The sequence below is a fragment of the Leptonychotes weddellii genome, chromosome 8, assembly GCF_054177405.1.
Source record: "Leptonychotes weddellii isolate Sample4059 chromosome 8, ASM5417740v2, whole genome shotgun sequence".
In the NCBI taxonomy this organism is placed as follows: Eukaryota; Metazoa; Chordata; class Mammalia; order Carnivora; family Phocidae; genus Leptonychotes; species Leptonychotes weddellii.
Genome location: NC_138376.1, coordinates 119,128,013 through 119,148,127, shown reverse-complemented (window position 1 = coordinate 119,148,127; position 20,115 = coordinate 119,128,013). Strand labels below are relative to the sequence as shown.

The window sequence follows — 20,115 nt, the reverse complement described above, 5'->3', positions numbered from 1 at the left end:
AGCAGACTGACTCTGTCTAGAAATGCAAATGAAGATTTGTTTCCTTTTCTGAATTGAAGATACAGTTGGAAATTTCCCAGGTTAATGTTAGGAACCAGGTGTGGTGGTAGGAGGTCAGTGGAGAGCCACAGGTAAGTAATGTCTATGGATTTGGTCACCTTTGCCTCCTGTTTTTCAGGATCTCTGGTTTCTGATCCAATTTTTTAAAAATTTATTTTAATTAATTACCAATTAATTAATTTTTAAAGATTTTATTTATTTATTTGACAGAGAGAGAGAGAGTACAAACAGGGGGAGTGGCAGGCAGAGGGAGAGGGAGAAGCAGGCTCCCTGCTGAGCAGAAAGCCTGACTGGGGCTCAATCCCAGGGTCCTGGGATCATGACCTGAGCTGAAGGCAGACGCTTAGCCTACTGACCCACCCAGGCGTCCCCTGATCCAAATTTTTATGATACCAGATTAGGAAACTCCTAATATATGCAAACTTTTGTTTAAGGTATCTAAATAGTGATTCATTCTTTTATTCATCTATTAAATGTTTGCAAATGTCCTAGGTAATGGGCTAAGAGTTGGGAATACAATCATGCATGAGATGTCAACTTTCACCTCAAGAAATCCAGAGTCTGAGGGCTGACAGGCTTATACATGTACATGTTCCTAAGACACTGTGGGAAGTGCTGTCATACAACTGTATTCAAAATCTGAAGGGCACTTAAGAAGCATTACTAAAGCTGTTAGCTGTTGCTCAACAATGCCTCACTGAAGACAATAACTATGTATTTTGAAGGTGATCTATATATCTGGGTGCTGCAAAGTCAATAAACATGAAAATAAAGGAAGAAGGGAAAGGATAGGACACAAATAATTCTGAAGCATCTGCTTAAGTGCCTGACACGACCTGAGTAAATTTATGGAAATTATGTCACTTCATTCTCACAAACACTCTGGGTCCCAAGTTATATTATATTCATTTTACAGGTGAAAACACTTTACAGACTTGAGAAAAAGTAGTTTCCCCAAAGTTCCTTAGTGAGCTGGAAGCAGAAGAAGGATTTCAATATACGTCCATAGTCCTTCCACCACATTGTGTGGTTACAACTCAATGAGACAAATAAAGGCTTGGGTGAAAGAGGAAGTGGGAACACTTGGTTTTGCTGCCTCTGTGAAAATGAGTATGTGACTCAGAGATTTCAGACAGTGGGACCTAGTGGTTTGGGTTGTCAAAGTCCGTAAATATGTCAGTTACTGAATTCAGGATGCTAATTCAACAACAGAAACTTGCTGTCAACCAGAAACTGGGATAAACTCTGTTCTGAGTTTGTATATAGACATGCAAGGGTAGATATGGAAGGCTCTCTGGTTGATTTTCACAGGAAACCAAGTACAGTTGAATCTCATTTATTTGGAAATTACATTATAAACTCCTGTATCTAGCACTCTTCAAAGAATCAGCAAATCAGTAAAACTCTATGAATGCTCAAATGGATATCATAAACAATAAATAATAAATCTCATGCATTGTGCTTTTTATTCCATTCAGGATGTCCTCAAGCCGTCAATCTATTCATGATTGCATATCTGGTTTCAAATCTAGTTGGAGGATAAAAGTAATGTCTGTCAAGAAAGGATTAGACAAAAATGGAAAAAGCAGCTTCAATTCTCAGCATCAGTTCTAATATAAGGGTCAAAGACCCCGTGTGGATCCTGGAAATTACCCTTGTAATGTGCCCATGCAAGAAAGTGGATTTTTTCAGTGTTGACCCAGAGTCATCAGTATAAGATTAAACTAATTTCAGGCTACTTTTCTACGTATGTAGGGGGTATATAGTACATTAATAATACAGTCAGTCGTCTAAGATAACTAACATGAAAACGGTGCCATTGCTTGAAAGGATAAGTCAGCCATCTGGAAATCTTATTAATTATACAAAGTGATGTATCCTCAGAAGATTTTAGATAATCTGGTGCCTTATTTATTTATGAAATCCAACTTCCAACTACACCTTTCATTGGAATGGGGCAAGGGGCCCAGGGGTAATATCCTCCTGTTGGCCCAGAGGAGAGAGGGAAGAAATTCCACCATCCAGGGATCCACCATGCCTCCTCACTCTGGCTTCATGCTTGAATTGCGTTGTCCTGGGGTGGGGGAATCTCCCTAATGGGTCCATATTCTCTCTCCTAATCTTAGATCCACAGACTTGGGAAGTGGGGACAAAGGCCTTTGCCCATGGCTGTTTGGAGGTGGTATACTCTTCCCCTCAACACACCCACACAGACACTCACACTTCTTTGTACCAGGTCCTCATTGTGAATGTCACAACAGTAACTAAAAATAATTTTGAAGTGTGTGTTAAGTAATCATACTGACAGCCTTTTGTTTTACTTCCTTATTCTTGCCCTATTCCAATTGTGCTAAAAGTACCAAAGTGTCTGATAAAAATTCAAAAGAAGCCTGACATGCAAGGGAGAAAAAAAAAATAAAAGGAAGGGGCTCAGATAATTTGCAAAATAGATAATGAGTCTTTACATGATTGAGTCAAATGTACTGCTTCTTAGTTGAGGTTTGAAATGTTAAGTCAATTGTTTTTTTTCTCTCTCTCAGTTAGAGAAATGCTGACCCTGAGTTTCACAAAGCTGTTAAATGTTTTTTTTTAGAAGTTGCAGGTGCAGACCTAAGAAATAGGTTTGCTGCGTGTGGGCTGATTGTGACCTTAACTTGTCAATGGGATAGGAAGACTCATGCCGCTTCTACTATTCCCTTTTATTGACAAGAGGATGCCACTGTTGTCCAATCAAGAGAAACCACCATTCCCTAATTATGGTACAGATCTCAGTAAGATATTTGCAAGCACTCGTAAAGATGTTACCTAAATACAGTTTGTGTTGTCAGAGTTTTAACTTCTTTTATGCCCTGGACACCTTTGGTAGTCTTAGGAAGCCTATGGACCCCTTTTCAGAATAATATTCTGAAATGTCTAAAGCAAAACGCAAAGTACTACAAGGAACCAAATATATAAAAATATAATTATAAAAAAATTTGTGATATAGAAATAATGTGTTTTTTAAATACGTTAATTAACATAATCTAGCAGCAGCAAGTGTAGTGACATTTGAAGGTGATGATAAGTGTAAGTGATATTTTCGGATAGCTGCAACAACCCAAATGGGAGACGAGCGTACCTGGGATTTCTATGGGAAACAAATTCACAGATACTCCTAAATACTTCCGTGGTTTGTTGCCAATATTTGTATTTGAAGGAAATGTTAAATTTCAGTTAGAGATCAGTGCAAATGAAGATCAGCTTTCCCCCATCTAAGTGTACAGACTCCCTGAATTCTGTCTGCAGGTCCCCTGGAGTGTTTATGAGCCCTAAGTTAAGAACCCCTGGCATACATAAATCATTTTCATAGGTTTATGAGCATGGTTGAGATAAATTAAATTTCTTCAAATACACATTTGCGTATAATTCCAAATGCAGTAATGAACATTTATATTTTTAATTCTCAAGTGGAAATGTCATTCCTTCATTTGTTCATTCATATTCTTACTTAGAATCTGCATTGTTTGTGAAAGGATTTAAGGCAAGTTGCATAAATGCATACAACAAAATAGAATGAAATTGCAAGAAGGAACAGAAGAAAAGGTTATTGTGAAAAGTAAGAGGTGTCTTCGAGTGAAGTTAATACACAAAGTGTATGTGGGAAGGCACTAGATCTTTACTAGAGTACAATGACATATTGATTCTAAGTTTTATGATATGCAATGCAAAGGGTAAGAAACAGTTATAGATTCATGACCACATCTCCTGTAAAATCAAATGAGATGCCCAACTTTTTGTCTACTGAAACTAGAGAGAAATTTCTTCCATAGACCTTACCTCATAATGACTGTCTTGGTCAGCTCAAGCTGCTATAGCAACTTTATTGACTGGGTGTCTTAAACAACAGAAATTATTTCTCACAGTTTTGGATGTTGGAAGTCCCAGATCAGGGTGCTGAGATGGTCAGGTTCTGGTGAGACCTGTCTTTCCAGCTTGTATATGGCCATCCTCCTCCTGTGTCTTCACAGGGAGAGGGGAAAGTGCTCTCTCTCTCTCTCTCTCTCTCTCATCTCTAGCTCTTTAAGGGCACTAAAACCATCATGAGGTCTCCACCTGGTGGCCCAATTACCTCTGAGAGGCCTACTTCGAAATACCTTCATATTGGGGGGTTACAGCTTTAACCTATGAATTTGGGGAGAAACCTAATTCAGTCCATAGTAATGATACACTGTAATGAAATTAACGGTACGTTTAAAAGCTTCCTTTGTTTCATTGGGCTATCTCTTATAATTTCTCAGTGTAATCAATGACATATGTTTCTGCTGGCCCAGCTTAATATAGAAATGGGTTTAAAATTATGTAGTGTAATTTTAAAAACCTTTTTGGAGGTATAAAGTATTATTTTTTTTTTTAGTACCACCTCGTTGGAGGTACTTACTCTCGAAATGTAAACTAGTGATTATTAATTTTTACATGTCATGGACCAATTTGAGACTCTGATGAAAGCTATATATGCAGACACACATTAAATTCTGCATATAATTTTAGGGAATCACAGATCTCTCGAAGTCTCAGCACTCTGAGTAGTAGATAACTCTGGGATATAGAGTAATGGATATGCCTTTAAACATACTATGTAAGTATTGCTTATTGTAACTGAGCGTTTGACATGGACCGAGAGCCAGCCAGTTGGATTTAATGCTCCTGGCAAGCATGGGAATACAGCTATTCTATGCTGGAAATTAAACAAATGCTTTACTAGCTTGGAGAACAGGAAATCTGCAGGCATATTTAACAACATACAATGCTAATATTTCAAGGTTGGAGGGGTGCCTGGATCATACAGTCTCAAATCTTGTGCTTGAAATTCTCATGCCCCTTGGAGAACATCACAAATCTCTGACTACCACTATTGCAAGGCCCCAGGAGATGACAACAACAATGTGGGCACAGCCCCTAGACCCACCCCCACCCCAACCTCCTCCACCATCACCCCATCCTTTGCCATAGTCCAGCTGAGACCAAGCTGTCATGTGAGGAATCGGATAGCCAGGGTGGATCCAGACTTTGTGGGGCCTGAATCTTATACAATTTGGAGAGACTTCTTAGGGAAAATAATACAAAATTACAAAGAGGGTGTTGTAAGAAACTCAATATTTAAAAGACATGACAGAAATGAGAATAAATTTCAAATTTTAAAAAACTGACAAAATACCAAAAGGAGCACATTATCCAGAAAAATAAGATAATTTTAAAATTAACTGCCTGACATATCTCTAAAATACATTCCCCTACATTTTTATCTGTGTGATTTTTGGTTGCCCCTTTACATGACAATGATTTTGTAAAGTCATTTTGTCTAGAGAACATAGAAAGATAATACAGTCTTTCATGTAGCATAAGTTGATCAGAATTGTTTTTTTGTTTTTATTGATTGTTTAGAAAAACTTCTTCTGGCTTCCCAGTTGATTACTGGTAATGTAAGTTTTTAGGATTTCTCTCTCATGTTTCTTTCAACTGTGAGCTTTACATTTGGAAGAATTCCCCATAAACTTGTTTCCGGTTCTGTGCATTAGAAGCCTTATTTTCCTCTACTGCCCATTGACACAGGGAGATACAGGACTTGTCCATATTGTAATATGACCTCTGGCCTGAGCCAGCATGTCACCATGCCAGGTGAATTGGCCAGGGGGAAGTAGAATGTTACTGGAAGTTACTACTATATTTGAACAGCTAGCAATAACTTAACTATACAAGGAAGAGAGTGTGAGCAACGTAAGTATATCCCATTAATTACAAAATGAGTACACCCATTTCTAGAGATGCCTGCTCTCAGAACTGGTAGGCCAGCTCACCCTCATGCGATTTTTTTTGCTTTCCTCTTTCCCAGCACACTCCAAGGACTGCCTCCATGAACCTGCAGCCACCTTCATAACATCTTCACGGAAAAGAACCTTCTGGTAGGATTCCCTAGAGTAGGGGCGCCTGGGTGGCTCAGTCAGCTAAACATCTGCCTTCGGCTCAGGTCATGATCTCAGGGTCCTGGATAGAGCCCCGAGCTGGGCTCCCTGCTCAACAGGGAGTCTGCTTCTTCCTCTCCCTCTGCCTCTATCCCCCCACCGCCCGCCACGTTGTGCTCTCTCTCTCTCAAATAAATAAATAAATAAATAAATAAAATCTTAAAAAAAAAAAGTTTCCTTAAAGTCTAAGCTCAAGAGAGCAAGGCCAAGATAGAATGAAGAGGGAAATTTTTCCTACCATGTCTCAGAGTCCAAATCTTTCCAAGTTCTTTGACACTGGGAATGTAGACTCTCTTCTGGAAAGACCCTGTTCCCAATTGCAGGAGTGTGATCTTACCATAGGTTCTAATAAGACAAATATCTCAGAACATATCAGCCTAAAATCAGCATGAGGAAAGGCCACTTGAAACAGTTTGGGATCCATTTCCATTCATAGATACAAGGGTATTTAAGGCCATAGACACATGGACCACAATATGACTACAGTCATTTTTATGTTGGAAAATTTAAACCTGATAGAACCATATGCTCGTTTCAACTATGAAACTCAGTACAGCACACATGGAATATTTTAAATGATTAATATAACTTTCTGGCAAATGCCCCAGGATAACTGGCTGCAAAATATATGCTTTGGAAAGTGGCTGAGTTAACTTATTTTATACATTTATTGATTACAAGCCAGTTAAATGTGGAGCTAAGTCTAACAAAGATATTCACTTTGGGTTTAGAATAGTTGGTTAACAGCTCTTCTTTTCAGGGTTCGAGTATCAAGGCAACTTCTCCATTAAGGCCACTTCTAGCTGGTAACAATATAAGCTATTATTTTTTAATATAAGAATTCTAATTTTATTACCTATGGAAGGGGAGTGTCTATTCATTTCATCTAAAAGCAGAGTAAATTGCTGAGGCACATGAAATGTCTGCTTCTTTAAAGCCGATGGGAAGCACGATGTTTACTTGTTTGAATTCCTTTGCTTTCTTTTGAGTTTGCGTCATTTTTGAGTTGAGTTAACTGGGCATATTCCGAACAAAGAAAAGTGTCCTCTTGACTTGAGATTCTATAATTGATTATATAATAACTCACGAAGTGTTTTGGAAGTTAAAGTTAAGATGCTGGTTTAAATTTAGCCTGAGTAATTATGGAGAAGTTTTCTACAACCCAATTCTAAAAAGACACTTGGGGGACAATTTGAGAAATCAAAGTGATGTGTATGTGAAATACCATTGTAATATATTTTTCTAATATGCCCTTACATTTTTTTAAGGAAATTATTTTATGGTTCTCTAAAATTGAGCCAGATGATCTTAAATCTTCTGTTTTCCTATTAACAGTGAATTTGAGTTAAACGATCTCTGCATCCTGCCATTTATGCAGCTCTTTCCCTAAAATAACAGAAGCATTAAACGAGGAAATATTTGAGATTGCCCCAATCATTGAGCCTTAAAAGTGTTACTGGTCCTGTTCTCAAAAGCACTTCTGTGCCTTATGTACTGGTTTTCAAACACTGAAAATGTACATGTGGACGTTCAGATTATTTGGCATCCTAGGACCTCCTGCTCAACAACTGAGATAAGAAAAGAATGCTCTTCAGAGCATTACAGTTCATTAGGGTGCTGTCCAAAATCTCGTACATGCCTGATAAAGTTAGCGGAATGTCAGGCCTGTGCTGTGATTAAAGGTTCTAAATGTGAGTTGTCACGCAGCTCAAATATTAGCTATAATCCACATCCATGCAGAGCTCTAAGATTAGGCCTTGTAGACACAAAGCTATATATATAGAATACTGCTTACATTACAAATTTTCCAAACGAATGGAAGAAAATGGAGCAGGAAATACACATTAAGAGTAGGTATCTCTGGACTTTGAGTTGATGGGTGGTTTTTGTTTTACTAACTGCTCTGTTGCATTTTTAAGTTTATAACAATGCAACTATGTATTTTTTTTTATATCAAAAGCTTTATTTCCAAGAAGTGGAATAGATGCTAAGTTATTGGCAGAGCCAACTTTGGAGTAAGGACATGGTGAACATGGGTCCTGAATAAAACCTGTCCCTTTCAGCAGGGGCCTCTCTGGCGGTCAAGGTCCCAACAATAACACAGGGTTGAAATTCCTCACTCCCAAGGCCTCCTTTCCTTCAGTTTCCTCGTCTTTCTTTTCTTTTTCTCAGTGCTTGCTTTCATCCGCATGAAATGCATACAGAGTTCACTGTATATCAAGGATCAAAACATGGAAAAGTCTGAGAGTCATGCATTTTCCTCCTTCACATAGCTAACAATTTTGGAATAATTTATAATTATTCAAATGATCCAAAATAATAGTATTTTGAGCCGCCTCAGGGTGAGAGTCTGCCAACATGATCTGCAGTGTTAGGTTGCAGCCAACCCACCGCTAACGTGCACCTAGGTGTCCAAGCGGGTCGCCTCCCTGCTGGCGGAGCCGGACAGCGGTGGGGGAGCGGCTGAACTGCTTCAGGAAGGACTCAGGCAGAAGCAGGTGCACCACAGGGGGTCCAGAGCACTGGGGAAGAGGGGCGAAACTTCTCTGCAGTTACAGCTTAGACAATACACACTTGACGGAAGTCCGGGCCCCCAAAAGGAGCTGGACTGGAGGGAGAGCCCTGGGAATGCTGGTTAAAGCCAAGATGAGCGAGGAAGCCTGGCAGCGTGGGAGGAAGCATTGCTCTGGGAATGGACCCTCCCTGTTCTTACTCCTTTCTTCTTCTAGAAGGGGTGTCTGTGGGTTTCTAAGGGAGAGAGCTCATCATGAGGTCAAAGGAAGAGTCCTCATCAAAGTAATGGTCAGAAACATGTGTGTGTTGCGGGGGCGGGGTAGCTAGCGGAGGCTAGGGGGCTCGCAGGCTGCCAATGTTGGCCACAGCAGCAGATTTCACGGCGGCGGTCTTCACCTGTAAAATGGGAATAAAGGCAGGACCCTCTTCATAGGGTTGCTGTGGAAACGAAATGATCAGTGCCTGTACACCATTTAGCACAGGCCTGCGCAAATCAAGTAATAATCAGAGCTCAATAAATGTTGGCTATTGTTATCTTCATCATTGTTTCTGTGATCCCTTCTCTCTACTTATCTTCTACTTATTTTCAAGTGGTTATATAATTTGATTTTATGTGATCCAATAAAATGAATTTTGGCTGTGTTTTTGTTTTTAAGCAGAGAAATTGCTTCTCGGGATGTATTTGAAAAGGGTTAGATTAAACCTTAAGTGAATTGAACTCGAGCAAAGTTTTAAAAATAATTGTGGCATCTCAAAGTTGAATTTTTACCAAATAAAAAAATTGAGCACTGATGTCATTTTTTGCTCTAGGAAGATCGTGAGAATAACTAATAGCACTTGGTGGAGGTTAATATAGTGTTGAAAGTAGTAATTTTAACAATTTTGAACTCATTTTCAAAGACATAATTGGAATAATTTTCAAAAGACATCAGTCTTTATTTTTTTTGGGAAATTACAGTGATTAAATTAACTGCAGGCAGCCTCTCTTATTGTTATTTGATGATAATAGTCTGTTGATGAGGATTGGTGGAAAAAAAGGAATGATATGTGTTCTATTAAAGACTTCACAGCTGAAAAATTTTTCATCACTCGGGCCCAGACAATTTATATGCTCAAAGCAGAAGTATCAAATGCAGCTTCCTTTACTGTAGTTGTCTTGAAAACTAATCCAAATGAACAATGAGAATAATGCATTTCCTGGGATTAAAATATAGATTTTTCTTTTAAGGGGATAAATAATATGCCAGTTCAAAAGAAAATGATATGCTTGCAGAACTCTGTGAAAGTTGAAAAAGGAGTTTTGCTCTTTCGTTGAGTATTTTCAGGATTCTGTCTCTGCTTCCTTATGAAATTGAACACTGGACAAGGACAATAATATCACACCCATTATTTAGGCATTTGAAATTACTCTTTTACTTTGAAATGAGGTATTCAAATCACTGAGTGCTGGGAAATTGTGCACAGATGAAAATGTAAGTGGATTTTGATCTGTCATCTGAGCTTGAGGCTCTCGGGATGTGGCAAAGTGGTTTTTATCAGTGGAAAATATCACCCTATTTCTTTAAGATCTTTCCGAACTCAAAATGATTTAGATAGTATATCTGAGTGTGAATACCACCCAAACAAGCACCTGCAATTGTCCTTACCTGGACATGGGTGGTATTGCTTTTTGAATTTCAGTATTACTGTAAAAGTTGTCTGACTTTTATTCCCATCAGTATCCTTAACCCACAGCTTGGAAAATCTGTTTATGCTCTTTCTGGCTAGAATGTCTACTTAAGGATCTATGCTATTGGTTGTGAATCAAGTTACATACACTGATAGCCAAATGTTTCTTGATTTGACCCTAAACTAAACAATACTGGGAATGTGAAGCTCAAGGTTAAAAAGAAAATTAAAACGTTATTAATTTAATATGCTAAGAAATCCTTGTACAAATACTGATGGCTATGCTATGAAACAATGCTGTTTTCATGCTTTGGGAAGTAGAAGGAATTGACAAAAAGTCTTCTTCAAGGGAGAAAAGAAGAGCTGGTGAATTACTAGTTGCACCAAATGCAAAGACATAAACATGAACAAAAGCCAATTACTTGGCATTCAATACAGCTAACACTCATCCACTTTTATATTGTTTCTGCTTTGATTATTGTAATTTCAAATCATTACAGTTGGAAAATGTTTTGATAAAGCATAATATTATATTACCTTGTAATTTAACATACAGCTAGAACTGTAAGGCACAAAGTTTGGACAATGGAGAGGTGCAAGTTGTAGAAGAGAAAAAATATCTAGATTCATTTGACATGAAAACACAGGGCTTCTTCCTCAGTGTGATATTTATGGTATTTCTACGCTTAAATTTTGGCCACAGATATAGTCTTCCTGGTTCTATAAACTTGGAGAGATTTGCATCCAACAAGAAAACATAATTAAAAATACCTACCTTGTGGGGTGGTTGTGCAAATTGAGTAAATGAATCCATGTCAAAGCGTTTTGTAAGCTGCAAACTATGACACTAAATTTACTTATAGGAGATAATCACCAAGTGTTATTGATTGAAAGAAAATATTAATCTGACCTATTTTGTGCTTTTTCTAATGTACAAAAAGAAGAAAAGCATTCCCACTTCACGTGTGTGCCTCTGTCAAAATTTTCACCTGAGTCTAATTGTGAGGAAACAATTAGATAAATTCAATTTGAGGGGCATTATGCAAAAAAACAACTGGACTTTACAAAAATGTCGATTGTCAAAGACAAAAGGAACTATATACATATGACTGTATATGCAATGGTGACCTTGAGTGAGTCCTGGATTTAAAATAAAATATAATAAATACCTAGACTGAAAAGGACATTCCTGAGACAATTGGGAAAATTTGAACTGCATATTAGATAATTGTATCACTTCAAATTTCCCAAGTATGTTTATTATTGTGTAATCATGATAGGATATTTGTTCTTAGGAGGTACATGCTAAAGTTTTTTTTTTTTTAAGTTTTTATTTAAATTCCAGTTAGTTAACACACAGTGTAATAGTTTCAGGTGTACAATAGAGTGATTCAACACTTCCATACATCACCCGGTGCTCATCACAAGTGCCCTTCTTAATCCCCATCACCTATTTACCCCATTCTTTCACCCCTTTCTCCTCTGGTAACCATCAGATTGTTCTCTATAATTAAGAGTTTGTTTCTTGGTTTGCCTCTCTCTTTTTTTTTTGCCCCTCCTTTGTTCATTTGCTTTGTTTATTAAATTCCACATATGAGTGAAATCATAGGCATTTGTTTTTCTCTGACATATTTTGCTTAGTATAATACTCTCTGGCTCCATCCATGTCATCACAAATGGTAAGATTTCATTATTTTTTATGTCTGAGTAATATCTCTTTCTTATCCATTCATCAGTATATGGGCACTTGGGCAATTTCCATAATTTGGCTATGGTATCATAATGTTGCTTTGAACATTGGAGTACATGCATCCCTTTGAATTAGTATTTTTGTATTCTTTGGATAAATACCTAGTGGTGTGAATCCTGGATCTTGGGGTAATTCTATTTTTAACTTTTTGAGGAAATTCCATAGTATTTGCCAGAGTGGCTGCACCAGTTTGCATTCACACCAATATTGCAAGAGGGTTCCTCTTTCTCCATATCCTTTCCAACACCTGTTGTTTCTTGCGTTGTTGATTTTAGCCATTCTGACAGGTGTGAGGTGATGTCCATGCTAAAGTTTTTAGAGGTGAACCATCTTTATAAGTAATTCTCAAATGGTTTGGCAAAATATTTATACATGTGGACAGAGAGATAAAGCAAATGTGGCAAAATGGTAATAATTTAGGAATCTAGTGAAGGCTATCCAGATGTTCATTGTTAAATATTCCCACAGCTTTCCTATAGTTTTAAAAACTTTCAAAATGAAAAGTTGGAGGAAAATTTAAAAGGTTAAAAAACCCAAATATTTGAAACAGATGAGTCATTAAAAAACAGATCTTCTTAAAATGTATCTGTCCTTTACAGATCATGTTCTTCTGCCATCTCATTTTACTGTGAGATATAAATATACAGGCTTAAAAAAGAAGAACCTTGCAGCAAAAGCAGTGCTTGAAGGAAATTTATAGAATTGAATGCATATATTAGGAAAGAAGAAAAATCTAAAATCAATAATCTAAGTTTCCATCTTGGGAACTTAGAAAAAGAAGAACAAATTAAATCCAAAGTAAGAAGAAGAAATAATAAGACTTAGAGCAAAAATCAATGAAATGGACAATAGGCAATCAATAGAGAAAAATCAATGAAACCAAAAGCTGGTTCTTTAAAAAGACCAATAAAATCAGTAAACCTCTAGCCAGGTTAACTGAGGAAAAAAGAGAGAAGACACAAGTTACTATTATCAGAAATGAAAGAGGTGACATCATTACAGCTTCCATGGAAATTAAAAGAATAATAAAGGAATACTATGAGTAGCTCTGTGCCCACAAATTTGACAATCTAGATGAAATGGACCAATTCCTTGAAAGATACAATCTGCCAAAACTCACATGAGACGAAATAGATAATCTGAATAGGTCTATACCTATTAAAGAAATTGAATCAATAATAAATAACCTTCCAAAACAGAAAGAACCAGTTCCAGATGGGTTCACTGGCAAATTCTACCAAATATTTAAGGAAGAAATTATATCAGTTCTCTACAGACTTTTCAGAGGATAGAAGCAGAGAGAATATGTCTTAACTCATTCTATGAAGCCAGCATTATCCTGATACCAATACCAGACAAAGACATTACAAGAAAACTACAGACCAATATCTCTCATGAACATAGGTGCAAAAGTACTCTATAAAATATTAGAAAATCTAATCCAAAAAAGTATAAAAAGAATTTTTATAACCAAGTGAGATTTATCTTAGTTATGCAAGGCTGGTCCAACATTTAAAAATCAATTAATGCAATCCATCACATAAACAGATTTAAAAAGAATAATCATATGATCATATCAATAGATACAGAAAAAACATTTGACAAACTCTAACACCAATTCATGTTAAAAACTCTCGGTAAACTAGGAAGAGAAGGGAACTATTTATACTTATATTGATAGCTATTGATAAAGACTACCTACAAAAAGCCTATAGCTAACACCATACTTAATGGTGAGAAAGCTTTCCCACTAAGATCAGGAACAAGGCAAGGATGTTTCTTCTCATTACTTTTCAACATCATACTAGAAGTCCTAGCTAATGCAATAAAGCAAGAAAAGAAAATAAAAAAGATATAGATAAAGAGGAAGACATAACTCTTTGTTCTTAAGTGGCATGATCATCTATGTAGAAAGTCTGTAATACTGACAAAAAAACCCCCAAAAAACAAACAAACAAAAAACCTCCTGGAACTAATAACTGATTATAGCAAGGTTGCAGGACACAAGGTTAATATACAAAAGTCAATTGTTTTCCTATATCCAATGATGAGCAAGGGAATTTGAAATAAAAAACACAATTATCACTTACCTTAGTCCCCCAGAAATGAAATACTTAGGTATAAATCTAACAAAATGTATACAAGATCTATATGAGGAAAAATTCTGATGAATAAAATCAAAGAAGAACTAGCTAGAGAGATAGTCCATGTTTATGGATAGGAAGACTCAATGTTGTCAACATGTCAATTCTTCCAAAATTGACATATAGATGCAATTCAATCCCAATCAAAATATCAGCAATTTGTTTTTTGGATATTGACAAATATATTTTAAAGTTTATATGGAGAGGGAAAAAACCCAGACTAACCAAACAATATTGAAGGAGAAAAACAAAGTTAGAGGACTGACATTACCCAATTTCAAGACTTACTATAAAGTTTCAGTAATCAAGACAGTGTGGTATTGGTAAAAAGATAAACAAATAGATCAATGGAGTAGAATAGAGAGCCCAGAAATAGACCCTCATAAATGTGGTCAATTGATCTTTGACAAGGGAGCAAAGGCAATACATTGAAGCAAAGATAGTCTCTTCAACAAACGGTGCTGGAATAACTGGACACCCACAGGCAAAGAAATGAATCTAGACACAGACCATATACCCTTCACAAAAATGATTATCTCTACTTAAGGAAGTGATGGAGAAAATTATATTTAAAACTATATCATAGACCTGTATAGAAAACACAAAACTCCCAGAAGATAGTGTAGGAGAAAGCCTAGATGAACTTGAGTATGGTGGTATTGTTTTAGATATAACATCAAAGATGTGATCCATGAAAGAAAACATTAATATATTGATTTCATTAAAATTAAAAACTTCTCTACAAAGGCAATACAAAGAATTAGAAGACAAGTTACAGACTGGGAGAAAGTATTTGCAAAAGATACATCTGATAAAGGACTGTTATCCAAAATATACAATGAACTCCTAAAATTCAATAATAAGAAGATAAACAACCTTATTAAAAAATGGACTAAATACCTTAACAGACACTTCATCAAAGATTTACAGATGGCAAATAAGCATACAAAATAATCATGAAAAAGGATGCTCCATATGTCATCAAGGAAATTAAATTAAAACAGAATTTTTTTTTTAAGATTTTTATTTATTTATTTGACAGAGAGAGACACAGCGAGAGAGGGAACACAAGCAGGGGAAGTGGGGGAGGGAGAAGCAGGCTTCCCTCAGAGCAGGGAGCCCGTCGCCGGGCTTGATCCCAGGACCCTGGGATCATGACCTGAGCTGAAGGCAGACACTTAATGACTGAGCCACACAGGCACCCCAAAACAGAATTGTGATAACCACTTACACACCTATTAGAATGACCAAAATCTGGAACACTGACACCACCAAATGCCAGTGAGGATGTGGAGCAACAGGAACTCTCATACATTGCTAATGGGAATGCAAAATGGAATAGCCACTTTGGGAGACAGTTTCTTTGGAATACAGTGGTTTTTTAAAAATCTAAACATAATTTTACCATATAGCTAGCTCAGCAATCATGCTTCTTGGTATTTACCCAAAGGAGTTGAAAACTTACGTCCATACAAAAATCTGCACATGGGTATTTATAGCAGCTTATTCACAATTGCTAAAACTTGGAAGCAACCAAGATGTCCTTCAGTAGGTGAATGGATAAAGAAATTGATACATTCAGACAATGGAATATTATTTAGTGCTAAAAAGAAATATGTTATCAAGCTATGACAAGACATAAAGGAAATTTTAATGCATATTACTAAGTGAAAGAAGCCCATCTGAGAAGGCTACATACTGTATGATTCCAGCCATATGACATTCTGGAAAAAGCAAAACTATGGAGACAGTAAAAAGTTCAGTGGTTGCTTGGGATGGGAGAAATGAATATGCAGAGCACTGAGGACTTTTAGGGCAATGAAAATACTATGATATTATATCATATGATATTATAATGATAGATACATGTCACTGTACATTTTTTCTATAAACATAGAATGTACAGCACCAACAGTGAACTGTAAGGTATATTATGGACTTTAGCTAATTATGATGTGTCAGTGTAGGTTCATCCTTGGTAAAAAATATACCATTCTGGTGAGTGATGTTGATAATGGGGGGGGGTGCTATGCACATGTGGGGGCAGGGGGTATAGGAGACATCTCTGTACCTTCCTCTCAATTTTACTATAAACCTAAAACTGCTCTTAAAAAATGAAGTCTTAAAAAATCTGTATTTTTTAAACTTATGGTTTAGGCAATGAGTGGGATGATTATTACTAATACGAAACATTTTCCCACTGACAGAATTCCAGGAAAACAGATGGAAGTTCTAAATCCATGTGAACATCTTTCAAGATATTTAAAAATAAAGTAAAAATATATCTTGAGTAGTGTTCAAAGGGATTTGAACATTATTTTCACACTATCGTTTAGAAAACATTCAATTCCAAGGGATCTCAGCTTAATGATTTCCTGCTAGTTTATACCTAGACCTTCTTTCCTGTGAGATAGAACTTTCTGTCTCATTTTCCAAGAGAGACATTGGGTAGTTTTTATGATGGGCAAGTTACTATTTTGTTGCCTCTTCTCAGGGGTGATGTGGTAAGATTCTGACTTCCTTCTAGGTAGTGAGGTCCAAGCAGAAACCTCATGATCCCTTTCTTGTCTTTTTCTTGTACAGATCAGAGGCAACAGACCTGGAACAAGGACACTCATAGCTTTTTGGTATGTAATTGAAAATTCTTCAAAATTAATTCTTTATTTTAGTGATATTTATGACCTGAAGGGTCTGTACTTCACTTTGTCATTCTAATCTGTGAACTAAACTGTAATAGACTAGGTATATTTATCCTTAGGCTAGGATTAATGCAGAGGGAAGCTAATAGTATTAATAAATAACAAACTATGTTTGTTCCTCTGTATTTCCCTTGAAAATGGATTCTTGGTGGTAATTACTTTTCAGTGGGAGGGTTGTTTAGTAAAACAATTTATATATAGAATGATCTTTTTTGACCCCCTCGGTGGTCAGGAACATACCATAACTATCAAAGTACCATAGAAGTATAATTATGTGAAGGATTTATTTATAAGCAAGTATGTGTTTTGATGCCCAAATGCAAATTGAATGCTCTAGAAATGAGGCATTTACTGATCTAAATTTACTCCTGATTCAAATAAAATATTTATATTTAGTTATTATAATATAAAAGTAAAACAATCTTAAGATGTTCTTGCCTTTAAAGTTCATCACTAATGATCTAGGCAAGACTGGAGTTTTTTGAATATGTGTCTAATTCTTCTCATTATTCCTTTGATTTTATATTTATAAAATAACTTAAAAAGAATTATTATATGTCTTAGTTCCTGACTGGGATATCCATCTCTTGTTTGGTTTAACTCTTTTTTAAGATAAAATACAATTCTAAGCCTGCTGGGGAATGCAAGAGAAACAATTTCATTTTCTTTTCTTTTCTTTTTTTTTTTTTTTGAGAGAGAGAGAGAGAGAGAGCATGAGTAGAGGTGGAGGGACAGAGGGAGATGGAGAGAGAGAATCTTGAGCAGGCTCCACGCCCAGTGTAAAGCCTGATGTAGGGCTTGATCTCAAGACCCTAAGATCATGACCGGAGCCAAAATCAAGAATTGGGTGCTTAACTCATTGAGCCACCTAGGTGCCCTAACAAGGGAAGCATTCTTTCACACCTATCTATCAAGGACACATTTTTTGAGTGTGTGACTCTATGGATGTTACTGAAAGTCTGGTAATTTTTCAGAAAATATTAGTGCATCATTAAATTAGTATCAATAGCACTTAAATGTGCTATTATTTTTCTATGAGCCAAACCATGATAATAACAATCATTATTGCCCCTGGTATGCACTTTCTACCACTCCCAATTATATTGCAACTGTCTTTGAAACATTGCTATCCATGATCCATTAGTCACCTCCATTCTTTTTGGTGAGCATTGCTCTCTCTTTTCCTTCTGTAGTTGTTAAAACCCATTGGTTGTTTGTCCAACTCACTGACAAAAAAAATTAGTTTTGGTGCATACATTTGCTGTTTAGATGTCTTCAAACACATAAAGTCCAATTGTTTCAACATGGGTGTACTTAAGATATGCATTTATTCATGAGACAGATTGTGTGACTCAAGTCAATAATACTCTCACATTGCCTTCTATGGTAAAGAACACTTTATTCACCATAACATTTGATGTTTCATTGAGGAATTTTAAGTGATACTTTTCATACTTACACTTTTTGTTGATGGTTTGCAAACTGGTTACCGAAAGGTATTGACAAACATTGGTGGATTTTGCCATCTCTAAAAGTTGTCAAGTACCTTTTCTAGCAAAACACTTCTGATCCTCAGATTAGGGGCCTCCTCGTTATCAAAGGTATCTAGAAAGAGCCTGGCTTGTTGTCAGAGAAGAGGTATGTTATGAGGGAACCTTGCATTGGTGGAAAGACTAGGTAAGACGAACTCTGTGGTCTTTTGTAATATAAAACTTGATAATTCTTATGGAAGAAGATACTCAGCCAATGACCAGATTAGATAATCTGAGTTTTGCTAAGCATTATAGAAATTCTCGCACTGAACAAAATCAGAGACAGCATAGTGGTGAAAATGACAGTCTCTGAACTCAGATGGTCTGAGTTTGTACTAGCTAAGTCACCTTGAGAGCAGACAGTTCATATTTAGTTCTTACTTACAGGTACCTACATTTCTGGTCCCATGATTATTTTGAGTTCTTCAGAGAATTTTTCTTCACTTTTTAAAAGTGTGGTAAAATACCCATACCACAAAATTTACCATTTGAGCCATTTTTATTAAATATTAAATACATTCATGTTACTGTGCAACCATCACCACCATCCATCCCCATAACTCTTTTCATCTTGTAGAGCTAAAACTTTACACCCATTAAACAATAACTCTCTATTTTCTCCTCCCCTTTGCCCCTGGTAACCACCACTATACTTTTTGTCTTTATAATTTTGAAGTACTAGTAAGTACTTCATGTAAGTGGAATTGTACAGCATTTTTCTTTTTGTGATTGGCTTATTTCACTTAGTGTAATGCCCTCAAGGCTCATTCATGCTGTAGCAGAGGTCAGAACTTCCTTCCTTTAAAGGGCTGACTAATATTCCATTGTGTGTGTGTATACCACATTTTCCTTAACCATTTATCTGTTGTTGATAGACGCTTGGGTTGCTTCCACATTTTAGCCATCATGAATAATGTTGCTGTGAACATAGATGTATAAATACCTCGTTGAGACCCTGCTTTCAATCCTTGTGGGTAAATACCCAGAAGTGGAATCGATGGGTCATATGTTAATTCTATTTTAAATTTTAAATTGTTTTCCACAACAGCTGTACCATTTTACGTTCCCACCAACACTTCACAGAGTTCTTAAGTACAGCATGCTTGTCTAATTATTTTGACATATTCCTACTGGGCAATGAATATTGTGAAGTTTTAAGTGAATACATTCTGAAAGCAGGGTTATATTTTTCCAATTTCCTTTTTCCTGCTGTGCCTATGAGGGTTATGTTCTAAGACCTACCTAATGTTAATTTATGTTACCAGGTGATTCAGAGCGTCAATGGACTTTTTCCAGAACAGAAACATGTGGGGCCAAGTTTCATACCTCTAATGGAAAAACAACTTGGACTCCAAGGATTTCTTGGCTTAGTTTAAAATAAACTCTATGTTAAAATTCTGTGTGTTGGCAGTTAAGGAATAGATGACCACATATGTTTTCTTCTGAAGGTTCATAATTTTTTTTTGCACAAAATACACCAATGTGAACAGGAATGGGGACAACTGGGTTACAGAGAGAGAATTGGCTAGCTGAAAAAATACTTATATTGAGGTTTGAAACAGACTGCAAGCTTTCCAAATTATCAAGAGAACAGATTAACATTTGTGGTATTATTTTTTCTGGTTAAATAATATTTGTGTTTTCTTAAATTTTGGTTCAACAATATAGATACAGCTTGCTAAGGGACAGAATCCAATTCCAAAACTGAGAGGTTATTAGCTGAAAATCTCAAAGTCTTTTGAGGTTAAT

At 36.4% G+C, this 20,115-nt stretch overlaps 1 long non-coding RNA gene across 5 annotated transcripts in view; it reads left to right on the top strand.

Annotated features, from left to right (window-relative positions):
- Nucleotides 1–20,115, top strand: part of LOC145723150 (uncharacterized) — a 90,630-nt gene that overhangs the window by 39,317 nt on the left and 31,198 nt on the right. For 2 of the 5 annotated variants that reach the window (XR_014148016.1, XR_014148017.1), the window contains exons 2-4: nt 2,654–2,819; nt 5,930–5,999; nt 16,719–16,762. This is a non-coding gene — a long non-coding RNA (uncharacterized LOC145723150). Of the gene's footprint in view, nt 1–2,653; nt 2,820–5,929; nt 6,000–16,718; nt 16,763–19,631; nt 19,890–20,115 lie in introns of those variants that run through there. The other 3 variants (XR_014148015.1, XR_014148019.1, XR_014148018.1) reach the window with 3 other exon arrangements.